This window comes from Phyllostomus hastatus, unplaced genomic scaffold (genome assembly GCF_019186645.2).
Source record: "Phyllostomus hastatus isolate PE091 unplaced genomic scaffold, TTU_PhHast_1.1 phas_scaffold_60, whole genome shotgun sequence".
Classification (NCBI taxonomy): domain Eukaryota; kingdom Metazoa; phylum Chordata; class Mammalia; order Chiroptera; family Phyllostomidae; genus Phyllostomus; species Phyllostomus hastatus.
This window is the reverse complement of record NW_025334038.1, coordinates 801,733-822,036: the sequence shown is the minus strand read 5'-3', so window position 1 is coordinate 822,036 and position 20,304 is coordinate 801,733.

Sequence of the window (20,304 nt, the reverse complement as noted above, 5' to 3'; positions counted from 1 at the left end):
AATTCTGGTTTTAATTTTTTGAGGAAATACCATACTATTTTGCACAGTGGCTACACCATTTTACCAGGATTCTCACCAGAAAGCACAAAGTTTACAATTTGTGCACATCCTTACCAACACATTATTTTCTATTTTTTTTTAATGGTAGCCATCCTAATGGGTGTGAGGTTTTCTTGTGGTTTTCATTTGCATGTATCTAATAATTAGTGGTGTTAAATATTTTTAACATGCTTTTAGCCATTTGTATATCATCTTTGGAAAAATGTCTATGCAACTCCTTTGCTCATTTCAAAATTAGGTTTCTTTTTCTATTGAGTTATAAGTTCCTTATATATTTTGCATGTTAACCTCTTCTCAGATGTATAACTTAAAAGTATTTTCTCCCACTGCACAAGTTGCCTTTTTCACTCTGCTGACTGTGTCCTTTGATGACCAGAAGTTTTTAAGATTGATGTAGTTCTGTCTGTTCACTTTTTCTTTCATTGCTCAGGCCTTTGGTCCATATCCAAGAAATTATTGCCAAATCCATTTTGAGTTAATTTTTATATATGGTGTAAGGTACTAAACATATTTATTTGTTTGTTTGTTTACTTGCTTACTTATTTATTGAACTTATTGGGATGACATTGGTTAATAAAATTCCATAGGTTTCAGGTGTACAGTTCTATAAGACATCATCTGTATATTGTATTGTGTGTTCAGCACTCCAAGTCATGTCTCTTCCCATCACCATCTATCCCGCCTTCACTCTCTCCTGCCTCGTCCCTCACACACCTTTCCTTCTGGTAATGGTGATATTGTTGTGTATGTATGAATTGTTATTTTTATTTGCTTAATACAGATCCTTAAACCCCTTCCCTATGACAGCTGAGTCTGTTCCTATTTTGTTTTTTAGTTGAACTTTTCTCATTAGATCCCACATAGGAGTGAAATCATATGATACTTGTCTTTCTCTGACTGGCTTATTTCAGTTAGCATAACACGCTTCAGGTCCATCCATTGACCTGCAAGTAGTACAGAGATTTAATTTACATTTTAACTATTTTCCCTTAATGGTAACATTTTGCAAAACTATAGTACAATATCACAAACAGGATATTGACATTGATACAATCCACCAATCTTATCCTGATTTTTTCACCTTTACTTGTAATCACTGTGCACTTAGTGTTTAGTTCTATGCAATTTCATCACCTGTATAGACACATGTTGTCACCAACTCTGTCAAGATATTTAATAATTCCATCCCCACAAGGATCCCTTGTGTTGCTCTTTTATAACCACACCCACCTTTCTTCCTCTTCTATTGCTACATCCCCAACTTCTGCCAACCCCTAATCTGTCTTCTACTTCTAAAACTTTCATTTCCAGATGTTACATAAATCACACAGTATGTAATCTTTTGGATTTGGCTTTTTTCATTCAGTATAATTTACTGAAGATTCATTCAAGATGTTGCCTGTATCAATAATGTGGTGTTTAGTGTGGTGTTTGGGGTGTGTGTGTGTGTGTGTGTGTGTGTGTGTGTGTGTGTGTGTGTGTTGGGCTTTTTATTTGTTTGTTTGCTTGTTTCTGAGTAGTGTTCTGTGGTGTGGATATACCACAGCTTATTATACAGGGTTTTGTGTGGACCACAGTTTCTGTTTCTCAGGAATAAATGCCCAAGACTGCCATTTCTGGGCCATGTGCTAATTGCTATTTAATATTATAATAAACTGAAAAACTGTTTTCCAAAATCCTATAATAGTTTTTGACAATGAAAAATACACACTTATCTCCAACCCACCTCCAGTGGATACCCACTGAGAATCTCTACCTCTTAATCTATTGAACTGATGTAGTTAGAACATAGGACCTGACCTGATTCTATAGGTTGCTGAGTCACACAGAAGTTGAATTTTCAGTCTCACTAGCTTTCTTTTTTGACAAGTCACTGAAAAGAGAAAAGGAGGCCTCAGGTATAAAAAAGGACACTTAGGAGGATTCAAGGACTCAAAATACCTAAAGGTGTCCCTCCTCTGCCAGTGGACAGTTTCATTCTTCCCCACAGCATGAGGCTGGCCCTGCTTTATTTGAAGACTCTTGCAAGAGCATGACAATTCCCCCATGCTCCACCTTTATGAGGCTGGCTTTCCTCCAAATCTGTAAGTAGAGTCAAATCCCAGCAAACCTTAGGATGATCTTTGCAAAGTAAAACCTGGGAGGAGAAGCTTACACATTGCAATAATAGTAAAATTTTAATATTTCATATCAGGAAAAAACCCTTAAGAAGTATGTATGGGAGTGAATTCTGAGGGAATAGCTGAGGGTGAGAGGAACAAAACTTCAGACCTGAGTGAATTTTGATAATAGGTGTGCTTACTACAGATGTTGGAATTTCAATACTAAACTCTTGATTTTATTCCCCACCCTGTTCTTCCTGCAGTCCTCAGTAATGGCCTCATCCATCCTTCCCGATGCTCAGGCCAAAAGTCTGGACTCATCCTGAACTTTTCTTTTTCTCTCTTTCCATTAAAAAACCACATCTGCAAAGCCTGTGTGATGTACCAGAAAGATCTGTTGAAAATGTGATCCCTCCTGCTTGTGACTGCTTCTATCACCACAATCTGAGCCAACTTCTCTCTTCCCTAGATTTGTGCAGCAGCCTCCTCACTGGGCTCCTGTTCACACCTCTCTCTCTCTAGTGTCGTCTTCACCATCCATCATCTGTCCATCCAAGTGGTCTTTGGAAACAGGTCAGGTCATTCCACTCCTCTACTCAAAGCCTGCCAGTGATCTCTGTGTCAGTGAGAATTGGCTAACTGGTTTAACAAACATCCCAAAACTTTCAGTGACCTCACTGAAAGTTTATTTCTAGAAGTTTATTTCTTACTCAAGCAAAGCCCACTTGGTTGGGGGCTCTGCACCTCCAGGCGGCATGAAAACAGAGGTCCCACACCTTTGATACACACTCTCTGAGACCTCCCTGGAGTCAACACTCAGCCCACACATGGGGATGAGAGAATGTAGGAATCACATGGGAGATTTCGATAAACCTAACCTGATGTGGCAAAGTCACTTCCACCCCCACTGACTGACAACAGTTCAGTCACACGGCCACGTGAAATGGCAAGGAAAGCTTAGAAACATAGACTGGCTATGTGACCCAGAGGAAAAACCAACTGGGAAGCAGCCAGAAGCCTCTGCCACAGCTTTTCATCTCAGAGTAGAAGAGGGAATCCTCATCATGACCTGCATGGCCCTCTGAAATCTGTCCCCATGTTGCTCTGTGTTGTCACCTGCCCTTCCCCTAACTCCCTCTGCCCAGGACTCATCAATCTTCTTGGTATTCCTCAAATGCTTCAGCTGCACTTCTGCCTTGATGTCCACATCCCCCCCTTTACTTTTTGCAGTGTCCATTTAAATGCCAGCTGCCTGTGAGGCCTTCCCTGACCACTGCATTTCATTGTCACTGCCCCACTCAGCACTTCTGGAGCCCTTTCCCAGTTTCATTCTTCTTCAGAACACTTTCTGCTGTTTGACATGGTATGCATCCTCCTTGTTTATAAACTCTCTCTCTAAGATGTAAGCTCCAGGAAGGAGAGTGTCTGTTCTGTTTTGTTCACTGATGAATTTTCAGCACATAGAAGAGTGCCTTGTACACACTAGGTGCTCAGTCAAAGTTTGTAAAATGGTTGAGTGGAGTCTTGACTAGCTGAACATGATTGTCTGTTAGCAGTTGCCTAGGTCGACAAACTCAGGATGCAGAGATTCCTCAGCAAGGTTTAGAAAAGGAATTCACTGTGCTGTGGCTCAGTGGATTATGGCTCAGGGGTCTCCCGTTTGATTCCCAGTCTAGGGCACATGCCTGCGTTGTGGGCCAGGTCCTGACATGTAAGAGGCAACCACACATTGATGTTTCTCTCCCTCTCTTTGTCTTCCCTCCCCATCTCTAAAATAACTAAATAAAATCTTGAAGAAGAAGAAGAAGAAGAGGAAGAAGAAGAAGAAGAAGAAGAAGAAGAAGAAGAAGAAGAAGAGGAAGAAGAAGAAGAAGAAGAAGAAGAAGAAGAAGAAGAAGAAGAAGAAGAAGAAGAAGAAGAAGAAGAAGAAGAAGAAGAAGAAGAAGAAGAAGAAGAAGAAGAAGAAGAAGAAGAAGAAGAAGAAGAAGAAGAAGAAGAAGAAGAAGAAGAAGAAGAAGAAGAAGAAGAAGAAGAAGAAGAAGAAGAAGAAGAAGAAGAAGAAGAGGAAGAAGAAGGAGAAGAAGAAGAAGAAGAAGGAGAAGAAGAAGGAGAAGAAGGGGAAGAGGAGGAAGAGGAAGAAGGGGAAGAGGAGGAAGAGGAAGAAGGAGAAGGAGGAGAAAAAGGAATCAAAGTAATTAGGGACAGAACTGTGGGAGGGGAGTTAGCATATGTGACCCCATACTTACTCCCTAACTTGGAGCCTTAAGAGGACCTTAATATATACCCTCACCACTGCGTGGTGGGAAATTCATATGTGAGCAAGTGCCAGAGTCCCTGAGAAGCCTGTGGTCAGTTGAGCAATTAAAAAAGGATCCATGCTCCCAGTGGGAGGAAGGGATCTTGGGTGACCAAGGCCACATAGCACATCTTCCACATACAAGGCAAGATAGCCACCAGAGCAACAACTCTGAGAGCATGGGGTCCCTGGGACTGAACTGGAAGAGCAGCCCACTGAGGAACTTGATCTCTGTAACTGAGATGTTTTGGATATTAAGAATAGAGGTGTGACCAGAGACAGCACAATATAGCATCCTAACCACAACTCCAATTCCAAGGGGACCTGAGAGAGTCCTCTTCAGTGCAGGAGATGTTGGAACACTTGAGGATGATCCCTGGACATCCTTAATGGTACTTGTGGCCATCTATCAGAGTAATAGTGCACAGGACACAACATCTGAGCTCATGAAAATTCCTAGAAACAAAAAAATGTTACTGAATGAATTGGTCAAAATGAAGATTTATGGGAATCAGGTGATAAATAGAGTTTGGGCCCAAGTACATCTTATATGTCTGCAAACACATCCTTTTTAAACTACACATATTTTATTGATTGTGCTATTACAATTGTCCCATTTACTCCCTTTATTCCCTTCTGCCCTGCACAAGCCACCGGCATCCCTCTCCTTAGTTCAGGTCCATGGGTCGTACATATAAGTTCATTGGATTCTCCATTTCCCATACTATTCTTAACCTGCCCCTATCTATTTTGTACCTACCCTCTATGCTTCTTATTCCCTGCTCCTTTTCCCCCATTCTCCCCCTCCACACTGATAACCCTCCATGTGATTTCCATTTCTGTGATTCTGTTCCTGTTCTAGTTGTTTGCTTGGTTCATTTTTGTTTTTGCTTTTGCTTTTAGGTTCAGTTGTTGATAGTTGTGAGTTTATTGTTATGTTACTGTTCATATTTCTTATCTTCTTTTTCTTAGATAAGTCCCTTTAACACTTCATGTAATAAAGGCTTGGTGATGAACTCCTTTAACTTGACCTTAACTGGGAAGTACTTTGTTTGCATTTCCATTCTAAATGATAGCTTTGCTGGATAGAGCAATCTTGGATGTAGGTGCTTGCCTTTGATGACTTTGAATACTTTTTTCCAGCCCCTTCTTGCCTGCAAGGTTTCTTCTGAGAAATCAGCTGATAGTCTTTTGGGAACTCCTTTGTAGGTAACTCTCATTTTCTCTTGCTGCTGTTAAGATTCTCTCCTTAACTTTAACCTTGGCTAATATAATTATGATGTGCCTTTGTGTGTGCTTCCTTGGATCCAACTTCTTTGGGACTCTCTGAGCATCCTGGACTTCCTGGAAGTCTATTTCCTTCACCATATTGGGGAAGTTCTCCTTCATTATTTTTTCAAATAACTTTTCTTTTTAAAAAAATTATTTTATTGTTGTTCAAGTACAGTTGTCTGCATTTACCCCCAATACTCCCCTGCACCCCAGAGTATACATAGAAAATCCTATAGACTCCACCAAAAAATACTCGACCTAATAAGTGAATTTGGCAAAACAGCGGGATACAAAGTCAATATTCAGAAGTCAAAGGTATTTTTGTATACCAACAATGAACTACCAGAAACAGAAATCAGGAAAAAAATCCCATTTGATATAACAACAGGAAAAATAAACTACCTAGAAATAAACCTAACCAAGGAGGTAAAAGACCTGTACTCAGAAAACTACACAACGCTGAAGGAAGAAGTCAAGGAAGACACAAACAAATGGAAGCATATACCGTGTTTGTGGATTAGAAGAATTAACATCATCAAAATGGCCATACTACCCAAAGCAATTTATAGATTCAATGCAATCCCTTTTAAAGTACCAATGACAGATTTCACAGATATAGAACAAACGTTTAAAAAATTTATATGGAACCATAAACAACCTCAAATAGCTGCAGCAATTTTGAGAAAGAAGAACAAAGTAGGAGGGATCATAATACCTGACATCAAACTGTATTACAAGGCCACTGTAATCAAAACTGCCTGGTACTGGCATAAGAACAGACACATAGACCAATGGAACAGAATAGAGAGCTCAGAAATAAACCCAAATCTCTATGGTCAATTAATATTTGACAAAGGGGGAAGAAGCATAAAATGGAGTAAAAATAACCTTTTCAACAAATGCTCGTGTTGGGAGAGCTGGACAGCTACATGCAAAAAAAGGAAACATGATCACCAACTTACACCATACACCAAAATAAATTCAAGGCAGATAAAAGATTTAAATATAAGCCATGACACCACAAAATTCCTAGAGGAAAACATAGGCAGGAAAATCTCAGACATTCGATGCAGCAATATTTTCAAATAAATTTTCAATTTCTTGCTCTTCCTCTTCTCCTTCTGGCACCCCTATGATTTAGATGTTGGAGCATTTAAAGTTGTCCCAGAGGCTCCCAAGCCTGTCCTCATTTTTTAAAGTATATTTTATTGATTATGCTATTACAGTTTTCCCAATTTCCCCCTTTTATTCTCCCTATGCCCTATACCCCTAACCCTCTAGCATCCCCCCTTAGTTCATGTCCATGGATTGTACTTATAAGTTCTTTGAGTTCTCTGTTTCCTATGCCATATCTGACCTCTCCCAATCTATTTTATGCCTACCAATTATGTTTCTTATTCCCTGTACCTTTCCCCCCATTCCTCCCCTCTCCTTCCCCACTGAAAACCCTTGATGTGATGTTCATTTCTCTGATTCTGTTCCTGTTCTAGTTGTTTGCTTAGTCTTTGTTTTTGTTGTTTTTCTTTCTTCCTTTCTTTTTTAGGTTCTATTGTTGATAGTTGTGAGTTTATTGTCATGTTACTGTTCACAGTTTTTGATCTTCTTCAATTCCTTAGATAAGCCCCTTTAACATTTCATATAATAAGGGCTTGGTGATGATGAACTCCTTTAACCTGACCTTATCTGGGAAGCACTTTATCTGCACTTCCATTCTAAATGATAGCTTTGCTGGGTAGAGTAATTTTGGATGTAGGTCCTTGGCTTTCATGACTTCAAATACTTCTTTCCAGCCTCTTCTTGCCTGCAAGCTTTCTTTTAAGAAATGAGCTGATAGTCTTTTGGGAACTCTTTTGTAGGTAACTGTCTCCTCTCTTGCTGCTTTTAAGATTCTCTCTTTATCTTTAATTTTGGGTAACTTAATGATGATGTGCCTTGGTGTGTTCCTTTTTGGGTCCAACTTCTTCAGGACTCTCTGGGCTTCCTGGACTTCCTGGAAGTCTATTTCCTTCACCAGATTGGGGAAGTTGTCTTTCATTATTTGTTCAAATAAATTTTCAATTACTTGCTGTTGCCCTTCTCCTTCTGGCACCCCTATAATTTAGATATTGGAGTGTTTAAAGTTGTTCCAGAGATTCCTAAGCTTCTCTTCATTTTTTTTTGAATTTTTGCTTCTTCATTCTGTTCTAGTTGGATGATTGTTTCTTCCTTTCATTCCAAATCACTTATCTGAGTCCTGGCCTCCTTCTCTTCACTGTTGGTTTCCTGAATATTTTGCTTTATTTTACTTTGGGTATCTTTCATTTGTTCTTGCATTTTGGTCAAGCTCAATCAGTTCCGTGAGCATTTTTATTACCAGAGCTTTGAACTCTCCATTAGATAGGTTGGCTATCTCCTCAGCACTTGGCTCTCTTTCTGGAATTTTGCTGTGTTCTTTCATTTGAGGCATATTCCTTTGTCTCAGAGCACCAGTCTGGTTGATCTGGTTGACTGTTTCTTTAATTCCTTCGCTGTCAGAGTTCCATGCAGTTTGATTTTCTGGCACTTTCAGTTGTTTATTTATTTTAGATTGGTTGTTATCCTCCTTTTGGTTGTGTGAGGAAGCAAAGGCTTTCTGCCTACACCTCCATCTTGGCCAGAACTCTCTTCTCATTGTGTTGAATTCTTGTTTCTTCATTCTGTTCTGGCTGAATATTTATTTCTTCCTTTTGCTCCAAACTGTTGATTTGAGTCTTGGTTTCCTTCTTGTCACTGTTGGTTCCATGTACATTTTCCTTTATTTCACTTTTCATAGCCTTCACTCTTTCCTCTATTTTGTGACCATACTCAACCATTTCTGTGAGCATCCTGATTACTAGTGTTTTGAATTGCACATCTGATAGGTTGGCTATTGCTTCATTGCTCAGTTGTATTTTTTCTGGAGCTTTGATCTGTTCCTTCATTTGGTCTATTTTTTTTGTCTTGGTGCACCTGTTACATAGCAAGGGGCACAGCCTCAGGTATTTACCAGGGCAGGGCAACCCACTTTACTGTGTTGTGGTGCTGTATGTGGGAGAGGGGTCCAAGAGGGAAAAATGCAGCTTGTTTAGCACTCTGCCAGTTTTCAGTCACTTCTGTTGCTATCCACAAGCAAATTGGGCCCTTTTGGTGCTGTTCCTGTGGGTGGTTTTGTGCATGTTCTAGGATCCTGTGGGCCTCTCCAAGGGATTCTCTTGTGAGGCTTGGAGTTTCTCCTGCTGCTTCAGCCCCCACAGGTTTTTTCAGACAAAGGTGTTGAGGCTTTATTTCCCTGCACTGGAATCCTGAGTTGTGAGATCTGTCTTGCTCCTGGTTTATCTGCACCCAAATGTGGGACCGTCCATTCTACCAGCCACTGCCTCACCCACCTTGGTCCTCTAGCCACACTGCCTTGCCATGCATCCTCTTTGCCCTAGCTGCCCATCTCCACCCATCCTATTGGTCTGGGTGAATGTTTCTTCCTTAAATCCTTAGTTGTTGGACTTCCACACAGTCTGATTTTCTTGCACTTCTGGTTATTTTTTGTTTTTAAATTTGTTGTTGTCCTTCTTTTGGTTGTGAGAGGAGGCACAGTGCATCTACCTATGCCTCCATCTTGGCTGATCATGTGTCTGTAAACACATCCTTTGACTGTCCCTTAACAACTCTCAGAATCTCCACAGGAGCTCTTTTACCAAAGGAGTCAGTGCTGTTAAGGTAGGAAGAGCTAAATGGAAACCTGAGGAAACCATAAGGAAACCTCCTTATGAAACTACTTCATTAAAAGCTGCACCAGCCCTGGCTGGTGGCTCAGTTAGTTGAAACATCGTCCTGTACACCAAAAATTCACCGGTTTAACCCCAAGTCAGGGCACATACCTTGGCTGTAAGTCTGATCCCTGGCCTGGGTGTGTATGGGAGGCAACCAATCAATGTTTCCCTCCCACGTTGATGTATCAGTGTCTCTCTCTTTCTCTCCCTCCCACCCTCTTTCTCTCTTTCTAAAATTCAATAAACATATCCTTGGGTGAGGATTGAAAAAAAAAGCTGTACCACTTTGCTGATAAACTTCCTGATGGAAAAGATTACTACCACCATCAAAGCATAGCAAATGTATGATAGTAATCCTTATAATAGCTTTGTGTAGTTCACATATTTATCCCATAGACAAGATTATAGCTAATTCTTGGGGACCTGAGACTTTAGATCCTGATACCTGGTATTCAGTTATTGATCTGGGGTGGGGGTGGGGAACCAGGGAACTTCATAAGGAGATTTCTTTCAAATTTATGTATATAATTCACATGCCATAAAATTTACTTTTTAAACATGTTTAGTTAGTGATTTTAGAGCAAGAGAGGGAGAGAGAGAGAGAGAGAGATTTGTTCCACATATTGATGCATTCATTGGTTGATTCTTCTATGTACCTTGACCAGGGATTTAACTTGCAATCTTGGTGTATTGGTGCAACACTCTAACCAAATGAGTTACTGGGCTATGGCAAAATTTACTGTTTTAATGTATAAAATTTAGTGCTTTTTAGTCTGTTCTCAAAATTGTGCAATCATTACCATTATCTAATTCCAGAAGTTTTTTGTGATCCTCAAAAGATCTAGAAGAACCCCCAAATATCCTTAACATTGCGCCTCACAACTATGTCAGCCCTCTGGTTCTGGGAAATAATTTAGAAACCAAGGGTCTAGATCATCTCACCATACAACTGGATACCCTACTGGACATTTGACCCCTATGATCCAGGATATGCAATGGTGCTCAATATGCCTGTGGCAAATTTGAGAGTCCCTATTTTCCTGAGAAACAGTTTTTGCTCTGATTGATAATGAATATCTATGAGGTACCAAATGACCTTGATGATAAAACTAAGCCACCCAACATGAACTTGAGGTTGTCTAGTCATTCCACCACCAAATGGATGAGATCAGATTCTGCAGGAGCAGGTGCCCTTACTTCTACACACTTCTCACCCAGTGCCCTTACTGCTACATACTTCCTGCCTCCACCCACCCTGAGACCAGTTGACTGAGAGGAAAGCATGGAAGCCCGCTATTTAGATGGTTCTGAACAATATGCTATCATCAGTTGAAGATAAACAGTGATGGAACCATAGCCCAACTCAGTGGTGTGCTGAAGGACAGTGAGATGGGAAGTCCTCCAGAAGCGTAGAATTCTGAGCAGTACATCATTGCATGATCCTCTTTGCAAAGAGAACAGGTGATGTGAGGTGAGGATCTCTCCTGATTTGTGGGTGGTAGCTAAGTTCAGTGGTTGGGAAGTTAGAAATAACAAGATTAAAAGACTGAGAACAAATTGGTTAGAGGAAGGTAAAATGGGCCCAAAGTGAGGATATTTTTGTCTCATGTGAATGCTCCCCACTAGGACTCCAATTGCAGATGAGGTTTTTAATAATCAAACTCTTTCCCCAACCAATACTTATCCATTGCCAAAGTGGGAAGTGGCAGGGATGGAGGTTATATATTGGCTCAACAGCATAAAATTGACCATTCTGAAGCTGTCACTACCAAGTGCCCTGAACATGGCACCATACCTGGTGGAGGCTGGTTGCATTGAGCTTCCTCCATCATGGGAGTGACAGTGATTTTTCCTCTTTGGGATAGACATCAACTCTGCAAATGGATTTTCCTTTCTTATCCACTGCCTGTACCATCTACTGGGGGCCTTAGTCATGCAAACATTGCTACTGATCAAGAAACTTGTTTTACAACACAAAGAAAAGAAGGCAATGGGCTAATAACACACATGAAATTGATGGGTTTTACCATGTATCTGATCATTCCAAAGCAGCTGGTCCTACAGAACCATGGAATGGCATGTTTAAGATTTACTTACAGCAGCATATTGGAAACAACACCTAACAAAACTGGCTTTCTATTCTACACAACACAGCACAACACAGTATATGTCCTGAATCAGTTATCAATGTATAGCCCTGTTTCTTCCTCTTAGCCAGAATACATGGATCCAGGAGGTGAAGGCTAATCACATTGTTCATGTTACAACTAATGACCACTCACAAGACATTTGTCTTTATAGCCCCACAATGTGAGGCTCTATTATGTAAGTAGTCTTGGTAACTCCAGGAATAAATGTATCCACTAGAAGAATTAAGTTAAATTAAATCAGAAGATGAAATTCTCACCTGGCCATTTGAGGCTCCTCCTGAACTAAAAAGAAAAAAAGGGAGTTTAATGTTGACTAGTGTGACTGACCTTAATTTTTAGGAGGAGATATAGTTACTGCTACATGTGGGGGCAGGGAATCCGCAGGAACTATTCCTGGTATGGCTATATCCAATGGTAGAATTAGTGAAAGATAAAGTAATCCAACATAACCAGGATCAATAAGAGCTCAGATCCCTCAAGAATAAAATTTTGGGTCACCTCATTAGGTAAGTAACGTTTTGAGGTAAGAATAAGAATAAGACCTTGGGTAGAGATGTATGTCTGCCTTGAGATCAGATGTGAGGGAAGGAGAGGAAGTCATCACTCTTCTCTCTACTCCTCACACCTACCTTCCACCAACACATTTCCTTCACCCAGAGTTTTCATCCTCTCACACCCTGCTGGGCTTTAACATATACTGTTCCCTCTGCCTAGAGTGCTCTGATTGTGTTTCACAATTCAGTACAAGTAGTACATCTGAGGAAGCTTCTGTCCTTGCCTTCCTTCCCCTCCTTATTTCCAGGCTGAATGGAGTTCCCTCCTCTGGGTCCTCACAGTCCCTGGGATCCTCTGGTCTTGTACTCCCAGTGCTGTACCATCTTGCTGTAGACACATCCATGCTTGTGTCCTCCCAGAGAATGGGAGCTTTTGACCTGTTGCATACCTAGTTTCTGCCCAGTAACCAACACAGCACAGGTACTTAGGAGCTAGCTGGCTGAAGATGGAACCTAGGAGGCAGAGGTAGGGGTGGGTACAGGCAGGAAGGTGGCATGGCCAAGGAGCATGGTGGTCCTATGGGATCCTACTGATGGCTCTGCCAGAGTTGTATCCTGAGGACTCCAGCTGCCCATTAGGGAGGCAGGCCCCAGTCCCTGGCTCTCTGATGCTACCATGCCTCCCCAACCTCCTCACAGAACAAAATACAAACCCCAGGTCCAAAGAGAAGCAGAAGAGCTATAAGCTGGAACTGGAGGCCAGGAGCCTGGTGGAAGCAGATGCAAATGGGATAAGGTCAGGAAGGAAGCAAGGCTCTTTGTACAGAGAGGTAGATAAGCAGAGATGGCAGTGAAATAATAATACAATTTCATTATTGAGTCCCCTGCACTCTGCTGAACAATTCACACTTTCATTTAACCAATTAACAAAAAAAAGAGCTTTGCACATCTGAACACTTGCCCAAGGAAGCACAGCTATTCAGTGGCCTCAACTGTGTTTGAAGAGTTATGTATACCTCTGAAGCCTGTGCTGTTAGCCACATACTGCCTCTATATAAGAAGCAGAAAATATTTAGGGGAAAAAACCCACACTTTGGCTCTTGCATTGTTATTATAGGGTGTATAAATTATGAGAGTAATTGTAAATGGCCTGTAAATCCCTATTTACTGTTGGGAACCACCCTGCCTGGTTTCAGAACCTGTAACCCCCACCAAAGCTAAGACTGAGGGAATGACCTTGGACCATAAGCCACCAAGGAGACAAAGGCTTATCTCCCTGGCAGGAGCGCTGCTTCTGCTACTTCATCCATAACTGGCCCCCAATGCTTGGTCGGTTAGCCAATGATGGGTAAGATTCCCCAAGGGGGGAACAACCTAAGACAGGCACAATCATGTGGAAGGCCCCCAAGGAAGGACTTTGGGGGTTACAGCAAAAGGGGGTGATGGACTCTCACCCCTCGGCTTTGACAAAGCCAGAGTCCTCATTGTCTGTGAGAAATCTCCTAATCTCTTGGGCTGCCTTACTTCCCTTGCTTCACCTAACCCTGAAACAATGACAGAGGGTGGTGCCACCCTGTGCTGTAAAGGGCGGGTTCCCCAGGTGATCAGGCCTAAGAAAGAATATGTAAAATCTTGTGAAACCTGCTTTGTTTAGAATGCTCTCAATTAAATGATAAGGGTCCAAACAAGAAGTAAGTTTGTTCCTCAAAGTTCTACAGCTCTTTAGCTATCTGACCCTGACTCAAAATAGGCCCTCAGAGTTCTTTGTTATCTATTGTTTGATCCTTACTGCAATGATTAATGAGCTTTACCTGAATTCCTGTGTAAACGAACCCAATAAAAGCCCATCGAGGAACAGGCTCCTGGTCCTTCTCCTGTGAGAGATCGACCACCTTTCCTCACCAAGCAGATCATGTCTTGGTAGACTTATCCTCATCCATGGCAGACAGGGAGCTCTGTGGACAAAGCTCCCCCACAATTTACTCCAGGAATTATCTTTATTCTGAATACATAAAGAGAACGTGGGGCAGGAGAGAGAGAGAGAGTGCAATTATCACAATTTTGCCAATTAACATAAAGTCCCCTGAACTGTGACTAGGTTGCCCATTCCAGGGATGGCAATTGTGTATGTCTGCCATGGGCTGGAGATGGTTGATTTATAGCATATTGGCCTAGCATTTGTCCTCTCTGGCTTAAGCATTGGCTTCTATTTCCAGCTGTACCACTTAACCCTAATTCTCAGACAAGAAGGTCACACAACCTGTTTTTATGCAAAGGGAGGAAGAATAAAAGGATTCCCAATGTATGTTTAATGTTTCCCATGACACACATGAAACTCAAGATGGGTCTCCTATTCCACCTTAGGGAATTGAGTTTATTCATCTTATAAACATTTCCATTCATCACTGCTTTCCAGACTTCTGATGGTCAGATGGTTGTTTCATCCAGAAAACTGAAGATCACAAGCAAAAAGACCTCATGAAAAAGACTTCTGTGAAGGACCCCAGTGAGTGGCTCCTTACCAGCCACTAGGGCTTGTTTCCAAAGGTTTCCTCTGTGAAACCCTCTCTCTTTTTCTCTCTTTTCCAGTAATGTCCCTCTTGAATCCAACAGCCACCACCCCAAGCATTTTTATCATCTGCCAGGCCCGGCATGAGGCTGAAGCAAACTAAATCCTATGCCCAGAATGTTCCAAGTTCATTCCTGATTTTTCTCAAGTCAGTCAACAGCTTGCAAAGGTTATTTCTAACAGGCACCTCAAAAGTCCCTGTCCCCCCAGCTGAAGAGAAAGGCCAACATACACAGAGCCTCACATACATTATTATATTTATCCCTTTTAAACAATTTCATTAGTTGAGATTAATTCCCACAGTACAAATAAAGACACTGAGACTTGGGGAATTTAGCCAACCCCAAATCACATGGTGATTTGAGCCAGGATTTGAACCTCATTTGGTCTGACTCTAAGCATTTATTCTTGATTTGCACCAGCTTGTCCTCTGGGAAAATATGTGTAGGTGATCAGAGCAAAAGCCACCTGACTATTTTTTAACCCAGTCTTCCAGCAAGGCATGGCAATGGTCAAGCAAACAAAATTAGAGTTCATCTTTCAACAGGTGCATGTTGGTGATGGGGCATGTCAGGTTTTATAGAAACTGAGATGAAGCAAAAAAAACCAGTTGCTGCTGCAGAGGAACTTATAATCTTGTTGGGGAAACAAGAAGAAAAAAACAGAAGAAAAAAACAACAGAATCACCACAATGGGAGAGAAGGGGCCAAGGTTCATACCCAAGCTCAAAAAGCACAAAGGAGAGAGTAACACTCCAGGAGAACAGGGCATCTCACTTCCAGGAAGCAGGAAACGTAGAATTTTTCAGAAATTGCAACCTGGCTCTAGAGAGTGTTAGTGAGGGCAGTGCAGACTGGGGTACAACCGCAGAAGCAGATGATGACTCATCCTGGGTTGAACAGAAACTCTTTTTCACAATACAAAAATTCGCTAAAATCAAATTCTCCCTTTCATCAGTACACTAAGGGACAAGTAAACAAAAATGTTAAATAAAAATTTTCTGATAAAGGAGTGTTTATTGTAAAGCATTTCATAATATAAGTTAATAAATATCAAAATGTAAAGTTGTAAATATAAAATAAGGTAATATTGTTTTTAAATGTCAGTGTAAATTAATATTTTGAAAATGTAAGTTAGTCAAATGTAAAATAAGTTAATATATGTCATCCCTTAGTCCTACCATTCAGAATAAGTGACATAGGCAGGATTCAGCATGGCCCCCCAGATCTCCACCCTCGAGTGTAGGTGGACACGGCTTAATCACACGAGCCCTTTAACATGGGTCTTTAAGTCTGGGACAAAGGACATCAGAGAGATTTAAAGATACAGCAGATGCCTCTGTATGCCTCGAAGCAAACTGCCATGTTGCGGAGAGGGACATGGGCAGGAAACAGTGGCAGGAAAGTGCGGCTCCCAGGGGTGAGAGCAGCCCCCAGCTGATGGCTAGAGGAAGGAAGGGAGATGAGTCCTATAACCACAAGAAGTTGAACTCTGCCAACAACCATGTGAGCTTGGAAGAAGACCCAAGTTCTGGGAAGGAATGCAACCTAGATGACATCTTGATCTTAGTTTTATAAGACCCTGGTCAGAAAACTTGGATAAACCCAAAATGGAACTCTTGACCACAAAAACTGAAATAATACATTTGTGTTGCTCTGAGATGATTGTTTATGGTAATTTGATATGCAAAAATTGAAAACTATTACAGTATGCATGGTAACATTTTAATATACTTAATTCATATATGAACAGGCACAAATAAAATTGGGTTCTTATTACTTAAACTCTTTTGAAAATAGCTTTTGTTACTTACTATGTCACAAGCATGTTCCCATATCACTTAATGTTTATCTAGAACCTGAATTCTTGTAGCCAACTATAGTATGGCTATGCCATAATTTAGACCAGGGATGTCTAACCCATGGCTCACGGGTCACATGCAGCCCAGGATGGCTACCAATGCGGCCCAACACAAAATTGTAAATTTCCTTAAAACACCATGAGATTTTTTTGTGATTACATGCTGCAATGTCACATAAAATAAATGTATGTACACTCTTGCTACACATGTGTGGCTTCAGTTTTACGATGGTATGCAGCTTTCAGTGTGTCATTTTCCAAGGACAGACAGTAGAATTGACACCATCAGATGGTAGTTACATGTGCTTGTGGTGACTTAGCAAGGCAGCAATTATCAATAATATTTCAACCTACTATTGCATTGTTAGGCATTTAATGTTATTTTTGAGTCAGGTAAGCATTCTTTTTTGTTTTTTTTAAATATAGTTTATTGATTATGCTATTACAGTTGTCCCATTTCCCCCCTTCATTTCCCTCCACCCTGCACACCCTCCCCCACCCACATTCTCCCCCTTTAGTTTATGTCCATGTGTCATATTTGTAAGTTGTTTAGCTTCTACATTTCCAATACTATTCTTACCCTCCCCCTGTCTATTTTCTACCTACCATCTATGCTACTTATTCTCTGTACCTTTTCCTCCTCTCTCTTCTTCCCAGTCCCCTATTGCTAACCCTCCATGTGATCTCTATTTCTGCAGTTCTGTTCCTGTTCTAGTTATTTGCTTTGTTTTTGTTTTTGTCTTAGGTGTGGTTGTTAATAATTGTGAGTTTGCTGTCATTTTACTATACATGTTTTTTATCTTCTTTTTCTTAGATAAGTCCCTTTAACATTTCATATAATAAGGGCTTGGTGATGATGAACTCCTTTAACTGGACCTTATCTGGGAAGCAATTTACCTGCCTTTCCATTCTAAGCTTTGCTGGGTAGAGCAATCTTGGATGTAGGTCCTTGCCTTTCATGACTTAGAATACTTCTTTCCAGCCCCTTCTTGCCTGTAAGGCCTCTTTTGAGAATTCAGCTGACAGTCTGATGGGAATTCCTTTGTAGGTAACTGTTTCCTTATCTCTTGCTGCTTCTAGGAATCTCTCCTTCATTTTAATCTTGACTAATGTAATTTTGATGTGCCTTGGTGTGTTCCTTCTTGGGTCCAACTTCTTTGAGACTCTCTGAGCTTCCTGGACTTCCTGGAAGTCTATTTCCTTTGCCAGAATGGGGAAGTTCTCCTTTATTATTTGTTCAAATAACTTTTCCACTTGTTGTTCTTCCTTTTCCCTTTCTCATACCCCTGTAATTCAGATGTTGGAACATTTAAAGATGCCCTGGAGGTTCCTAAGCCTCTCCTCATTTTTTTGAATTCTTATTTCTCCATTCTTTTCTGTTTGGTTGTTTTTTTCTTCCTTCTGATCCATTCCACTGATTAGAGTCCCAGTTTCCTTCCCATCACTATTGGTTCCCTGTGCATTTTCTTTTATTTCACTCACCGTAGCCTTCATTTTTTCATCTAATTTATGACCAAATTCAACCAACTCTGTGAGCATCCTGATCACCAGTGCTTTGAACCATGCATCTGATAGGCTGGCTGTCTCTTTGTCGCTTAGTTGTATTATTTCTGGAGCATTGATCTGTTCTTTTGTTTGGGCCATTTTTTTTGTCTTGATGTGCCTGTTATGTAGTGAGGGGTGGAGCCTTAGGTGTTCACCAGGGTGGGTAAACCCAGTTGCTGGGTTGTGATGCTGTATGTGGGGGAGGGGTCTGAGAGGGAACAATGGCGCTTGCTCCGCTCTCTGCTGGATTTCAGTCATTTCTGCTGCTTCCCCCAAGCAAACTGGGCCCTTCTGGTGCCGATTCCTGGATGGGTGGGTTTGCGTACATTCTAGGACCCTGTGGGTCTCTCCAATGAACTCTCCTATGAAGTTGGGAGTCTCTTCCAGCACCTCAACCCCCACAGGTGTTTTCAATTGGTGTGTTAGGCTTTATATCCCCACTCTGGGACGCTGGGTTGCTCGGTCTTTCTCGCTCCCCAGTTTCACCTGGTTTATGTGTGTGCAAATGTGGAACCACCCTGTTCACCAGACCTCTTGCGCTCTGTGCCCCTCCACAATCCACCACCTCACTGGGTCCACCTGCTGCGGCCTGTGTGCCTGTGCCCAAAGTCCACCAACCACTGCCTGTACGCCCAGGGTTGGTCAGCCTCTGCTTTGCCTTGAGTCTTCTCCTCCTGGCTGCTCAACTCCTCCCCTCCTACTGGTCTGGATGAATGTTTCTTCTTTAATTCCTTGGTTGTCAGACTTCCATACAGTTCAATGTTCTGTCAGTACTGGTTGTTTTTTTGTTTCTAAATTGTTGTTGTCCTTCTTTTGGTTGTGCGAGGAGGCACAGTGTGTCTACCTACGCCTCCATCTTGGCCTGAAGCCCTCCAGGTAAGCATTCTTATTTGGTTATTAAAGGTACTTCCACACCTTGGCTGTGCCTCATACATCACCTGCTATGCTTTACAATCAACCTTCTATCTCTCCCTGCACTGGCAGCCAACAGGGCTGCAGAAGGGCCCAGACCTTGCTTTCTATTTTCCTGTCAATTAGTTTTCATAATAAAAGTAAATAAAGTCTCTTGTCTATTATTATTATTTTAATTTCAGCTTGGCTTCTACAATGTCTCAAAAGAAAAAAGAACCCCCAAAAAGAAAAATTAAGGATGAAGGAAGATTGTTTTGTGAAAAGTAGACAGATAACTTTTGTGGAGGCAAATAGTAAGTGACTCTGCTTAATTTGTAGGGAATTTCTGCAAGTTTTCAAAGATTATAATTTCAAAAGGCATAATATGTAAAAACATGCTACCAAATTCAATGCATATGAAGAAGGATTATGTTGTAAGGACAAAATAGCAAAACTGGAAAGAAGTCCATCTTAACAAAAAATTTTTCAAAAAGTTGCAACTCAGGCAGATTCCACTGTAAAAGCTAGTTATTTGGTAGCATATTTAATAGCAAAACCATCAAAACCATTTACTGATGGTGAGTTTATTAAGCAATGTATAGAAAGCATGACAGATATAATTTGCCCTGAAAAAAAGGGGGATATCTTTAAAATCAGTTTGTCTCACCAGACTGTAGCTACGTGAATTGAAGAAATTGGAAAATCCATCCAACAAAGTTTGGACAGTAAAACTGCTAATTTTAAATTTTATGCTTTGGTGATGGGTGATAGCACTGATGCTACAGACAGGGGTCAACTTGCCATTTTTCTTAGAGGCATTAATGATGAATATGTCACTAAAGAAACGGCTTCTTTAGTGCCATTACAAGACACAATTAAATCAAGAGATTTATATGAAGAAGTAAAAAATATGTTAAAGTGATTTTCTTGGTCCATTGTCCACATATCTGGTAGAGTTACTGATGGTGCCCCAGTGATGGCAGGTAAAAGAGAGGGACTTGTAAAAGTAATAGAAGATGATGCAATTGCTGCCCAAAACTCATGTTTAATGAAGTGTCATTGCATAGTACATCAAGAAAATTTATGCACAAAAGCTTTAAAAATGGATAACATCATGCAAATCATCATCAAGACTGAATTTCCTAAGAGCCGAGGGATCGAATCATCACCAATTCCAGGAATTCCTTAAAAGTATTGATGCTAGCCCTGGCTGGCGTAGCTCAGTGGATTGAGCTCGGGCTGCAAACCAAAGTGTTGCAGGTTCGATTCCCAGTCAGGGTACATACCTGGATTGCAGGCCA